We start from the raw sequence: 13,431 nt of genomic DNA on the forward strand, positions 1-13,431 counted from the left end.
AATGATGTTTTTGAAAACAGAAAAACCCATCCTAAAATGCATATGGAATCTCAAAGAACCTCAGATAACCAAAACAATCTTGAAAAAGAAAGACAAAGCTGGAGGACTCACAGTTCCGGATTTCAAAACTTACTTTAAAGGTACTGTAATCAAAACAGTGTGGTACTGGTATAAAGACAGATGTATAGATCAATGGTATAGAATAGAGACCCCAAAAATAAACTCTTGTGTATATTGTCAAATAATTTTTGACAAGGGTACCAAGACCATTCAATGGGGAAAGGACAGTCTCTTCAACAAATGATACTGAGAAAACTGGATATTCACATAGAAAAAATAAAGTTGAACCCTTACCTAAAAGGCAACTCAAAATGCAAGGTAGATGCAAGGTAAGACCTAAAATTATAAAACTCTTAGAGGAAAACAGGGCAAAACTTCATAATATTAGATTTGGCAATGATTTCTCAGATTTGACACCAAAGGCACAGTCAATGTCACCACCAGCAACAAGAGAAATCATGTTGTGGTTTGCAAATCATGAATCTGATAAGTGATTAATATCCAGAATATATAGAAAACTCCTAAAACTCAAAAACAAAAAACATATAACCCAATTCAAAAATGGACCAAGGATTTTAATAGAAATTTCTCCTAAGAAGATATATGAATGGCCAATGAAATGAAATGAAATGGCACTCAACATCACTAATCATTAGGGAAATGCAAACCAAATTACAATGAGATATCATCTCATACCCATTAGTATGGCTAATGTCAAAAAAATAGAAAACAAAAAGTTTTGGAGAGGATGTGAAGAAATTGGAACCCTTTTTCATTATTGGTGGAAATATAAATGATACAGCAGTTGTAGTAAACAGTATGGTGGTTCCGCAAAAGAAAAAAAAATAGAATTACCATGTGATCCAGCAATTTCACTTCTAGATATAGATCTAAAAGAAATGAAAACAAGATCTCAAGGTGATATTTGTACACCCATGTTTATAGCAGCATTATTCACAATAACTAAACTATGGGAGCAACCCAAATTTCCATTGTCAAATAAATGAATTAGCAAAATGTGGTATATACATACAATAGGATATTATTCAGCCTTTAGAAGGAAGGATATTCTGACACATGCTGAAACATGAATAAAACTTGAGGATATTATGCTAAGTGAAATAAGCCAGTCACAAAAGGACAAGTGATTCCACTTAGATGCAGTACTTAAGTAGGACCATAGAGACATGGAGTGGAATGGTGGTTGCCAGAGGCTGGGAGGCGGGGGCAGTGAGGAGTTATTGTTTAATGAGTGTAGAGTTTCAGTTTTATAAGATGAAAAGAGTTAAAGAGATGGATGGTAGTGATGGTTGCACATCATGAATGTTTTAAAAACCACTGAACTGTACATGTTAATATGGTTAGATAGTAAATTTCACATTATATGTATCAAAATTAAAAAATTGGGGGGAAAAAAGGGCAAATGACTTTTATAGGCAAAATGGCTAAAATTAAAAAGACTGAGAAAACCAGATATTAGCAAGTATGTAAACCAAGTAAACAGTAATGCATTGCTGGTAGGAGTGTAAAATGGTACAACCCCTTTGGAGACTGGAAATTTCTAATAAACATAACTATATACTTACTTCAGGAGACAGAAATTGTACTACTAGGTATTTACCCTCCCATCACCAAGTTAAAATATATGTCCACAAACAAAACCTTATACAAGAATGTTAAAATGTTCACATTAGCTTCATTCATAAAAGCCAAAATCCAGAAATAATCCAGTACCAATCAACAGGTATTGGACCATATTGATACCATAAATTAAAACTCAGCAATAAAAGGAACTAACTACTGTTTAAAACTCAGCAATAAAAGGAGCTAACTACTGTCGTATGCAACAACACAGAAAACATATTGAATGAAAGAAAAGAAACACAAGAGAGAAACCATTCAATGATTCGATTATATGAAGTTCAAGAACAGTCAAAACTCATCTACAGACATAAAAATCAGAACAATGGTTGCTTCTAGGGTGAAAGATGGGAACTGATATGAAAGGGTCATGGAGGAACTTTATAAGGTGATGGGAATATTTTGTCTTGAAAGGAGTGGTGGGTTACAAGAATGTATACATTTGCTAAAATGTATCATGCTGTACACTTAATGTCTATATGTTTTATAATATAAGCTATACCTCAATAATTTGTATTAGTTTGTAATGTAACTAAGATGCCAAGGGCTAAATGGGATTCAGGGATATCACAATACTGGAGTTCAGACAAGCTCATCAGCTACCTCTCTCTCTCTCTGTTTATTTCTCTCTCTCTCCTTTCCCTCTCCCTCTCCCCTTTTCCTCTTCTTGCCTCTTCTTGCCTCTGGCTTTATTCTGGATCCACTTACTCCACAGAGTCATAAGATCGTTCCCAGCATGCCCTTGGGGATCATGACAGAGTCCACAATGTTGAAATCACCCTGGGACTAAAATTCTGTATTGGCTGAACTTATACACATAAGAGAAGAAACTCGGCACAACGTGATTCTTATTTTAATCATGCTTCATAGCTAACTGGCTGGTCTGCTGAAGTCATTCCGGGCAAACCAATCTTAGAGCGAATACTGGTCATGCTTCTCTAATCCAGGGAGGTAAATTACTAATTTGGAGATTGCCTTCAGCACATTTAAAAGAATACTCACATTTTACTTGGAACAGCTCATTTATCTGGACATTTATTGCTGTTTTTATAAAAGTCATGATAGGCCTTAAACATATCACAGCCAGGGGTCTGAGACAGACACATTATTGATTTTGCTCTCTGAAGAGGTCACATTGAGAAAGGGGTTGACGCTGAGCTTTATCATGATGGAACCGTCGTACCTAACCAAAAAGTAAACCTCTGTCACTCCACTCCATTTACAAATTTGGTTTGACTTCTACGTGCTTCTCTTCCTGCAAAAGTTCAACAAGAGTTTCTAGAAACTGTTTGCCCTGCAGTCCCTAAATAAAATTGTCAGATAATTTTCTTCCTGGACCTTTGGCCAGCTGGGGATTTTTTTTTCCTACATCCTTTTTTTAAACTAAAATCTAATTTCCTACATTTGCTCCTTGTATTTCCTAACTCAGGAAAATTCACCCTCCTGAAGTTCCTTGCTTGACTTCTTTTCCTCCTGTCTTCCACAGTTAACTTAGAAGGTCCAAGCTCATGACTCAAGGGGGAATGATTTTGGATACAGTCACCCACTAAGCTCTGTCTAACTTCAGTCCACAGATTTGTTTTTGTAAATAAGGTTTTATTGGAGTATAGCCCCGCCCTCTTCTTTACATATTGCCCATGGCTCCTTTCATGCAACAGTGGCAGAAATGAAAGGTTGGAATGGTACAGTACTACTCACAATCCTAAAATATTTCCTATCTGACCTTGCAAGAAAGTTTGCCCCTCCCTGACCTACACCCTCACCTTCCCATGCTTTCCTCCACAATGCTAGATCTCGAACATTCTCCTTGGAATGGAAGTGGTCTATCAGGAGCGTAACAGAAAAACTAAGTGATATGGGGCTGGCCATATCTATTATGAATGTTATTGATACAGAAAAGTGTGTTATGGGGAGGCCACTTCTCCCAACACTTGAATGACACTGGAGGACAAAGCATGCCAGCAATTCTCTCCAACTCACTTACCCAGTCATTCAACCTTTCTCCATCAGATCTCAGTGGAAATTAAATTTTTATACAGATGTAAACATGTTCTAGTGTATGAACATTTAACTCTAAGGAACATTTTTTTCTCTGAAACCTTTTGTTAAAGCTAGCAATAAGAATTATATAGAAAATTCTTTTAAAAAATACTAAAATATATCTTTTGACCATGGAAACAACCTTGAAAAGTCAATAAACAGCTTGACAATGGAAACCTGGTGTGGGAAGAAGTTTGGTCATGAAGAATCTAGCAGAAACTAGGGACTCACAATGGAGGCTAAGAGAATACAAGGGAGTTACTCCACTCTAGGTTCATGATGTACTCAAGAGGAGGAAGGGCTGTTTTGAGATGGATTCCTGCCCAGCCATCTGTAATGAAGGTCCCAAGGAAGAGGTAGTAAACAGTAAGCACCACCATGTGAGTGCTCCCATGAGAGCTGATGTTTTAGGATTGCCCATCCTCTCTTCTCTGAGATAGATGACTGCAAACAACTAATGGGCAGAGCTGGGCATGGCTCAGCACTGACACCAACAGTCCAACAAGCTTCTCACCATTATCACCTCCATCAAAGTCAAAGCACAGCAGAGGCCCCAGACCTGTTCCCAGTCCTCTTTACCTCTCCCCAAAATGAGGTGGTGCTTATAATGCCCACGCATCTTTCACAGCTTAATATTGATACATCTGGGTCCACAAACAGTGTTATGCAACTATATTAATTCAATAGAGAATTGAAGTATGTGCTTTTCTTCCTAGCTTCTGGGTAGACTTCCATTACTAAACTAGTCAGTTCTTTCAAGGTTGCATCCATCCAAGTGGCCTGACCCACCTTGGAAAGTACTCACAGAACCAGTATGAGTTCCACATTTTTGGGAATGATGAAAACATATGGGTCTGGGAAGTTTGGAAAACTGGTTATTTTTATTTAAAGTTTAAGATTACCTAACAGCTCTTTACAAACAGGGCTGTGGTTTGCAGGTCAGTTCCTCATCTCTGGGTCTGGGCCTTGTGCTCAGGTGATGTTTGTGGAAAACAATAAATATGTATATTATGGAATAAATAATAAATTTATTTAGATTTATCTCATCTAAATAAATTTGCCACATTGTATATTTCATTCTATATCTTGGTATTTCCACTACATTTTAAGTTGTTAATGTATTGTTTCATTTATTTAAGATGGTAACATTAGTACATATATTCATGGTCTGTTTGTTTTGATTGCTGTGTGTCATTCCATCCATTATGAGAGATATTCAGGTTACTTACAATTTTCCACAATTACAAACCCTGCTCTGTGGACATGTTTGTCATCATATCCATCTACCATGGGCAGGAGTTTCCCTAAAGCATATTTACATTTCAATTCCCTGTTTTCTATTAAGGTTAAACGCTTTATCATATGATTGGCCATTCAGATTTCTTCTTCAGTAAACAATCTGTTCATATTTGCTTATTTCCTATTGTTTTTATTCTTGCTTAATACTAGGTATTCCACATGTAACCTGACTAGTAATCGTTAACTTATGTTTTGGGTTACAAATATTTTTGGCCAATGCGAGGTTTATCTTTCAACTTTTATTAGTGGTTTTGTTATAGTGAAGTTTATAATTTTAGGATTCAAATGTATCCTGATTTTTATCTATTACTTGTAATTTGTATATCTTATGTAAGAAAATGTTTTCTATGCAAATTTATGAACAGATTATTCTATATTTTCTGAAGGTTTGAAAGTTTTTGTTTTCATTGTTTTATTTGTAATCCATTCTAGTTACTGTTCCCATGTGTATATCCTGTGGTCCTCATGCCATGTATGACATAGTCTATCATTTCTGTACTAATTTGCAGTACTACCTCTGTAATATAGCAAGTTCACGTAGATTGCTGGGTCTGCTCCTGGAATCTCTATTATGTATATTTATTCTAATATTTTAGAATCAACTTGTCCAGTCTAACCAAAAAAAACAAAATATCTTTTGGGGGTTTTAGCTGACATCTAATTTACTTTATAAACTTAATTTAATAAGATTCAAATACTTATACTGTTAAAACATCCCATCCAAGAACATAATAATTTTTCTTAATTTAGAATTTTCCTTTTGTTAGATTCAGTACTAAGTAACTCATTTGTTTTTCTGGGTGTGTAACATCATTTTTGGTTTTTATATTGTTATTTTTATGATGTTCTTAAAGCTAGCAAACTTGTTGAACTTCCTTATTAATGCTAATAGTTGATCTAGATACTATAAATAATGTCAGTTCTTCCTTTCAAATATTAATATCTATTTCTTCTCCTAGTATTATTGTATTATCCAGAACCCTCAACACAATAATGAATGGTGGCATTAAAAGCAGATATCCCTGTCTTGTTCCTGATCTTAAATAGGTGAATCTTAAGAATTTTCCTTGTTTTGTAGTATTAGTAGAAACCATTTAACCAAGTAAGGAATGCCCTTTCCATTTATAGTAGACTAAAAGTTTTTATCATATTGTTGAATTTGATCTAATGATTTTTTATATGTACTGAGATTTTAATGTTTTTCCTTAATCTGTCAAATCAGTAATCACATTAATAAATATGCTAATATTACAAACTTTTTCATCTCTGGGTTAAATTTTACTCTTTTGCAATACATTATTTTTAATACATTGTTGTATTTAGTTTTTTAATATTTTGTATGGAATATTTACCTTTACATCTATTAGTGACTTATGCTATCCTTATCTATATTTAATAACAAGATTATATTGGCTTTGTAAATGAGTTGAACAGGAGTAGTTTCCCTTCTTATTTAGTTTCTGAATTATTGCAAATATAAGAATTATCTTTCTCCTGAAGCTTTGGTAAACTTACCTGTAAAATCATCCAAGCCTGATTATTTTAGGGATCGTATTGCTTGTTTACTATTTCATCATTTTTTTTTAATTTTTGTTTTTCATTTGCTCCTTCTGTTTTTTTTTTTTTAAGTTTATTCTTGAAGTAAGAAATTTTTGACTTGTATTGGTTCATTCATTTTTAACCTTTTTTTTCTCCCAATATAAGCACTTAGCATTCAAATTTCACTCTAAAATACTCTTACAGCTGCATTTACAAGTTTTGTTATATAAAACCATCTTTGTTGCTTATTTCTAAGTACTTTAGCAATTTCCATTTTGTTTTCTCCTGTAACTCATGAATTATTAAGAAGTGTATTTTATGTTTTACATTAGTGTTTATGGTTGGCAGCCTCGAAGATGGCCTTCAGTGACACCACCTCCTGGTAAGAGTGCTTTTCTGCAGTCACCTCCCTATGAATGTGGCTGGAACTCCTAACCCTCCTCTAGAACTCCTTTCTGGTGAATTTATTATGGACAAAAATGATAGAATGTGCCTTCCAGTTTAGCTTGCAATAAAACCCTCTCATGCTCTCTTGCCCCCTCACTCTGCAGGATGCCACCTGCCATGTTGTGAGTTGCCCTTCCATGAGGCCCACGTGGCAAGGAACTGAGAAAGGTTTCAAGCCAACAACATGGAAACAACTGAATCCTGCCAACAACCACGTGAATGAGTTTGGAAGTGACAAAAGATGTGTTTCTGATTTAAAATGAATTACATAGCTGTATCTGTCGTTCATGTTAATATTATACTCATATTAATAATTATATTTTCATAATTAAGTATGTGTGTATAATTATATCATTATGTGTTATACCAGCAAGAAAATGAGTTTAGATGCTGGGCAAACTTACATCAAATTCCTGCTTCATCACTTATTCAACCTACGTGCATTCATGGAAATAGTGTTACCTTTTCTGAGGGTTGTGGAGGTTATGCTGATCAAGTAAGACAATACTAGGAAAGTCTAGCATATCGTACACTCAACACATTTCTGAAAAATATTTTTTAATCGTAGGCAAATAGAATATATGAACTAGAACCTAGAATTATTTTCTATCTTTGCCACAAATCAATCCGAGACTTTTGTTTGGATACATATTAAAGACTTAGAGACACTTCTTTGTGAGTAGACAAAATGTATAATGTATTTAGGGATTCTTCAACTTTTGGACTTTTATTCTCTTATGATGTGTATATTTTTATTGCAGTGCTTACCAAATTGAATTAGTGTTATTTACTAAAATATTGATAATATTTAGAAATTTTGAAGAACAATAAATGAAATTAGAAGTTCTTGGGAAACCATAACCACATGGTTGCAAAATATTCCGTTCCCCTAAGGTCTTACTATTTCACTATAAGCACTAAAAACCTCTATAAATTGAACACCTTAACTCTTCTTTATGTATTTATTTATTTTTTAAACTTTATTGAAGTATAGTTGATTTACAATGTTGTGTTAATTTCTGCTATACAGCAAAGTGACTCAGTTATACATATGTATATTCTTTTTCATTATGGTTTATCACAGGATGTTGAATATAGTTCCCTGTGCTATACAGTAAAACCTTGCTGTTTATATATCTTATACATAATAGTTTGCATCTGCTAATCCAAAACTCCCAATACTTCCCTCTCCCACCTTGACAACCACAAGTCTTGAACACCTTAACTCTTTATTATGTTCAATTTCCCTTTAACAATCACATATTTCATTTGCTGATGTAGAACAGATAACTACCCAACTCAAATATCCCTTGTTCATGACCAAGGTATGTTGAATTGTTCACAAGTGTCATTAAGAGATGGAAGGAGAGATATTTGCAAGCTAGAGAGAAGAGAAGAGGTAGGACAAGAGGAGGACACAGTGGATGTATGGCCGTGGAGAATGAGATCTCGTCAATTTTGAACAAACCAGGAGCCTATTGGTTGGAACCAACTGGAATGTAACTGTGTCGGGGAACAGTAAGAAAGCGGAAAGCTAGAAGGTGACTGCAAGTCTTAGCCTAGTGGATAACGTGATTCAAAACCCAGGAAGCCCAAATCAACCACAGATCCAGGAGTCAGGCACAGGCACTTAGCAAATGCAAATAGAGAAAAAGAGCTGGGAGCCAGGGGCAGGGGAAGGAAAAAGTGGGCACCTGGAACACAAGTGCAGCCAAGAGATCTGTCAAATTTACAGTCCTTTAGTATGGATGCCTGTGTGGGTAACAGAGAACACAGTGGGCAGGGAGGGGAGTGAGTCATGGAATTACAGATAACAGGGAGGCCAGAAAAGACTCTGAACTAAAGCAGAAGTAATAGAAGTAGGGAAATTACCAGGTGACATTGTCATCCTACACAGCTAGTCTCCTGCCCAGGTAAGGAAGAGGGCCTGAGGCAGTGTACATTTTATCTGTTATTCAGATGGGTGATTCTTGAGTCAATAGATGATAACAGAAGTAGTATCTATAATGAATTTTTTATTTTATAATTGAGAATAAGCTTCAAGACGAGTTTAGGTTGGGAAAACGCAAGCATGTGTTGGTTGAATTCAAACTATTTCTTAATTGAATCTGAATATTTGCACATATAATCCCCATTTCTAACTTCAAGCAAAATTCTTGGTAATATAATGAAAGGATGGGCATATTGACCATCACTAGTTTATTGCCTTAGAGGAACTTCTTTAAACTAAACATTGTGTTTTGTAAATTAGACATACAATGCACAGGCAATATATTTTTATCTCTTCACATCTGGGACTAAGCAGTATCTGTCAGGAAACTAGATTTGGAAACTTGAAATTGTTTAGCTAGATTAGCCCAGGATTGTCTCAGTACAACAAGAGTGGTCTGGGGGAGCCCCATTATGGCCTCCTAGATGTTGGCACATCCCAAGAGGTGAGCCAGAAACAGGAGGGACTACAGGAATCAGAAGACTTGAGCTCTCATAGTCACTCTGCCTTCATCAAGTTGTGTGATCTTGGATTACTCCCTGACCACTTCTGAGAGTCTGCTTATGCTTTGATGAATGGGGAAAAAACATCACTGGCCGTTAGCCATCCCCCATCTCTCCACAAAAGTTGAATGTGAAGTTGCTATGAAAATTCTCAAGATCTCTGTAAATACAACTAATATTTTTATTAGTGGTTTAGGAAGTATAAGCACCTATGTAAGAATTTGCAAAATTCTAAAAGCAGTATGTGTTTGGGAGTGTCCTAAGTTCTAGGAATTGTGTATGTCTTAACTCTTGCCATGTGTCCTCCATCCAAATATACCCTCTAAGAAAAATAACTATATATCACCTTTTAATGGCAATGAAAATATAGGAATATGCTGCAGAAGCCAATTGCTGAATATCAGAATTAAGTCCAAGGGAAATGCCAGGTTGGCTGGAATAGGATGTCCAAAGCCAAAGGCAGTTGATGAGATAATTAGAATAAAGAAATAGAGCCAAACAGAGGTTAGAGAATTAGAGAACTAACAGGGCAGAGAAGCAGATCATAGAGGATGAAAAGGGAGGTGGTCCAGTTAAAGAATGACTGAATTTTTACGTAATTCTACCAAAGACTTGCATGGGCACTTAAGGTCCATTTGCAAATTCTGGCCCAGCTGAATCTCAGGACATGAGATCTATATTATAATTATTTCTGTTCTATCAGGCTTTGACAATCTGTGTTTAAGTTTTCTAGAGCATCATTTACCTAAGGGTATATCTACACTTGTGTAAGAAAGAGCTATGTCATTAGAAATTTGTATTATATAAATTAAAGTTGTACATTTTAAAAAGAGGAGATATGCATAGTTTCTGAGTAAGAAGCATGGTCATCAAGCGGTCCAACCACGCAAAATGCTGGATTAGGCACCTGGTAAAAGGCACAGGAAAAGCGGGATGAGGTGAGGAAGGTAGAATGAAGGACACCCTCTATGTGAACTCTATGTTGGATTAAGGCCGTTAGATTTGGAGCCCCTTGAAAACTGCCTACATCTGACACTTACTATCAAGGTTCTAATTATAAGGCTAGGGGCAGATTAAGGTAAAGAGGAGAAGGAAACCAGGACAATCTATGATTCAAGTGAGATTCTTCAAACTCAGGATACAAAGTTACTCTTCCTATATTCGACCCAAGTTAATAAATTTTATCATGGGGACTGGTCCCAAGGCTGTAATCAGAACCCCCCAAGGAGCTTTCCAAAGCCACAAGTTCCTGAGACCATGCTACCCTACATTTACTAATCTGGATCTCCTCAACTAAATTTGTAAATCAATTAGCGTACTACTGAATGAAAGTAAATGAAGACCTATCTCAGAATGGTTTAAAGAAAATAACGTAGTATCTCATACAAGTAATTCAGAAGGAGAGCACCTCAGTAACATCATCAAAGACCCAGAAACTTTCCTCACTGCATCTTCAGTGTGCTGGCTTTTGTCTTTAGGCTGTCCCTTCATGTGACAATGATTGTCACAGCTCACATCTTTACACAACATGACCACTACCAGAAAAAAGAGTCCCTTTCTTGGTCCTTTGTCTCCCCATTTGACTTACCTTCACTCCCCTTTGGCTAGAATTGCATCACAGGTCCATTCTCAAATAACCCCTGATTAGAGAAATGGAATTAACACAATTTGTAACTGATTAAAATTCTCCAGTCTGGACTTGGGACAGGTCAAGTCTCACCTGACATATATGACTGCCTTGCTACTGAGGGATGCCGTGGGGAAGTATCGGTCGGATGGGCAACAAAAAATGGGCACCAAAGCCTGCATTTGTTAAAGATCTGATAAATTGTAAGCTATCAGCCTGGCACTGGTCTATGGGAATTCATTTTCCTGATTTCCATTAGGTTATATTTCACCTTGTGATTAAATACTTAATAGCACAGGGTTGTAGAGTGATCCTTTTTCCTACTTCTGCACAGAATTCCACACCAATCCAGAATACGGGTGGCTTGGAAAGATCAAAGGGAATCTTTGTTGTCCTGACCAAGGTGACTACTGCCTTCAGTAATATTGACATGGCCTTCTCAAACAATGCTGCAAACAGAAAATACAAAATATAGGTTAAATGTAGCTATTTCATTAGTACCCCAGAGGACATGCTGTCATTCCCCAAAATATTGAATTGGGGGTAGTGACATTGCAGGACAACTAGAAGTCCTCAGTGGAAGATTGGGCCAAAAGCAGAAAATGTAAGCTTTTATTAGTAAATATTTGCTTCAAAACCAAGAAGTCATCTGGGAGATTTTAGATAGATATAGATAGATAGATAGATAGATAGATAGATAGATAGATAGATATAGATAATACATAGATGAACAGATTGTAGATTCTCATTATTCACAGATTCTACATTTGCCAATTCACCTATTTGCTCATTTACTCAAGGCAGTTTTGTGGTCATTTGTGATATTATGTGCAGAGTGGCAAAAAATTTGAGGCACCTGACACCTGCCCAATTCCCAGCCAAGGCTGAACAAGGTGATGTTCTGTTTTCTTGTGTCTGCTCTTATACTGTAAACAAGTGTCCTTTTCACCGTACATCTCACTAGATTTTGCATTTTGTGTCTTTGTTGGTGATTTCATGTTTAAAATGCCCCCCAAACATAGAGCTAAAGTGCATGCTAGTGATCTTAAGTGCAAGAAGGCTGTGGTGTGCCTTATGGAGAAAATATGTGTGCTAGGTAAGCTTCATTCAGGCATGAGTACTGCTGGTCATGAGTGCAAATGTTAATGAGTAAACAATATATATTAAATAAGGTGTTTTAAACAGAAATACACATAAAAGTTTATGCATTGATTGGTTGACTAAAATGTTGTGACCAGAGGCTTACAGGAACTTAACCCTGTATTTCCTCTAGGAACAATGATTCAGCATTCACCAAGTGTTCCGGGTGAGTTTATAGAACATAATTACCACAAAAAATGAGACTCAACTACACACACATATATATAAAATATTAATTATATATAATCAACTGTATATAATATCAATGAATAATAATTTATATATAACTATGTATACATATATGTGTATATGTATATATATATATATATATAATCTCTCTAGTAAAATTATTTTCAGACAGCATCTTAATTTTTTTGTATTTCCCTCTAGTACCTCTGCATCATCAGGAATAAATAACCTTGTTGTACACCAAGGTCCAGAACTTAAAATAAGGAATTGGCTCTATGGGTGTTAGAATGCTTAAAGAACAAAACAAAACAAACAAACAAACAAAACAAAGGAAAAAAACACTGAGTTAATTAACCCAAAGATAATAACTGTGGGAATAAAGGGAAGTGGTTGTGGGACCTGGGACCTCAGAGGAGGATCTCCATGGTGTTTAGACTCAGACCTTCAACAAAGGACCACCTCTGAGCTGCTGCTCAAACATCTAGGAAGGCATAATGAGGCAGATTCTGTATGTGGCAAATGAAGCTGGGGCAGGAAGCAACTGCATTGTTATAGCAACACTGAAAGCAACAGGAAGCAAAAGGGGAAGATCTAGTCCCTCCTTCATTCTCCAGTCTTGCCATCTCTCCCTGTCACCCACCTTTGGCAGAGCCTATAACAGATGTTAACAGGGGCAGCTGGCAGAGCTGAAATGTGGTTTCAGGGTCTCCCCCTCCATATCACAGAAGTGGGGGTTGAAGCTGGGAGACAATAAGTAAATGACTGGCATTGGAAACAATAGGTAAATGACTAGCATTGCATTAGCATCCTTCCTCTCAGTCTCCAGTAATATATACCCAGGGAAACAATGGTTTTAGCTAGAGTTCACTCAAGAAACATACTGGGAAAAATAAGTTATATAATATTGAAACTGAGCAGGACCCTGTGGGGTTTCTGAGCACAAAAGCCTTTCTGTG

Source organism: Balaenoptera ricei, chromosome 2 (genome assembly GCF_028023285.1).
Source record: "Balaenoptera ricei isolate mBalRic1 chromosome 2, mBalRic1.hap2, whole genome shotgun sequence".
Lineage (NCBI taxonomy): Eukaryota > Metazoa > Chordata > Mammalia > Artiodactyla > Balaenopteridae > Balaenoptera > Balaenoptera ricei.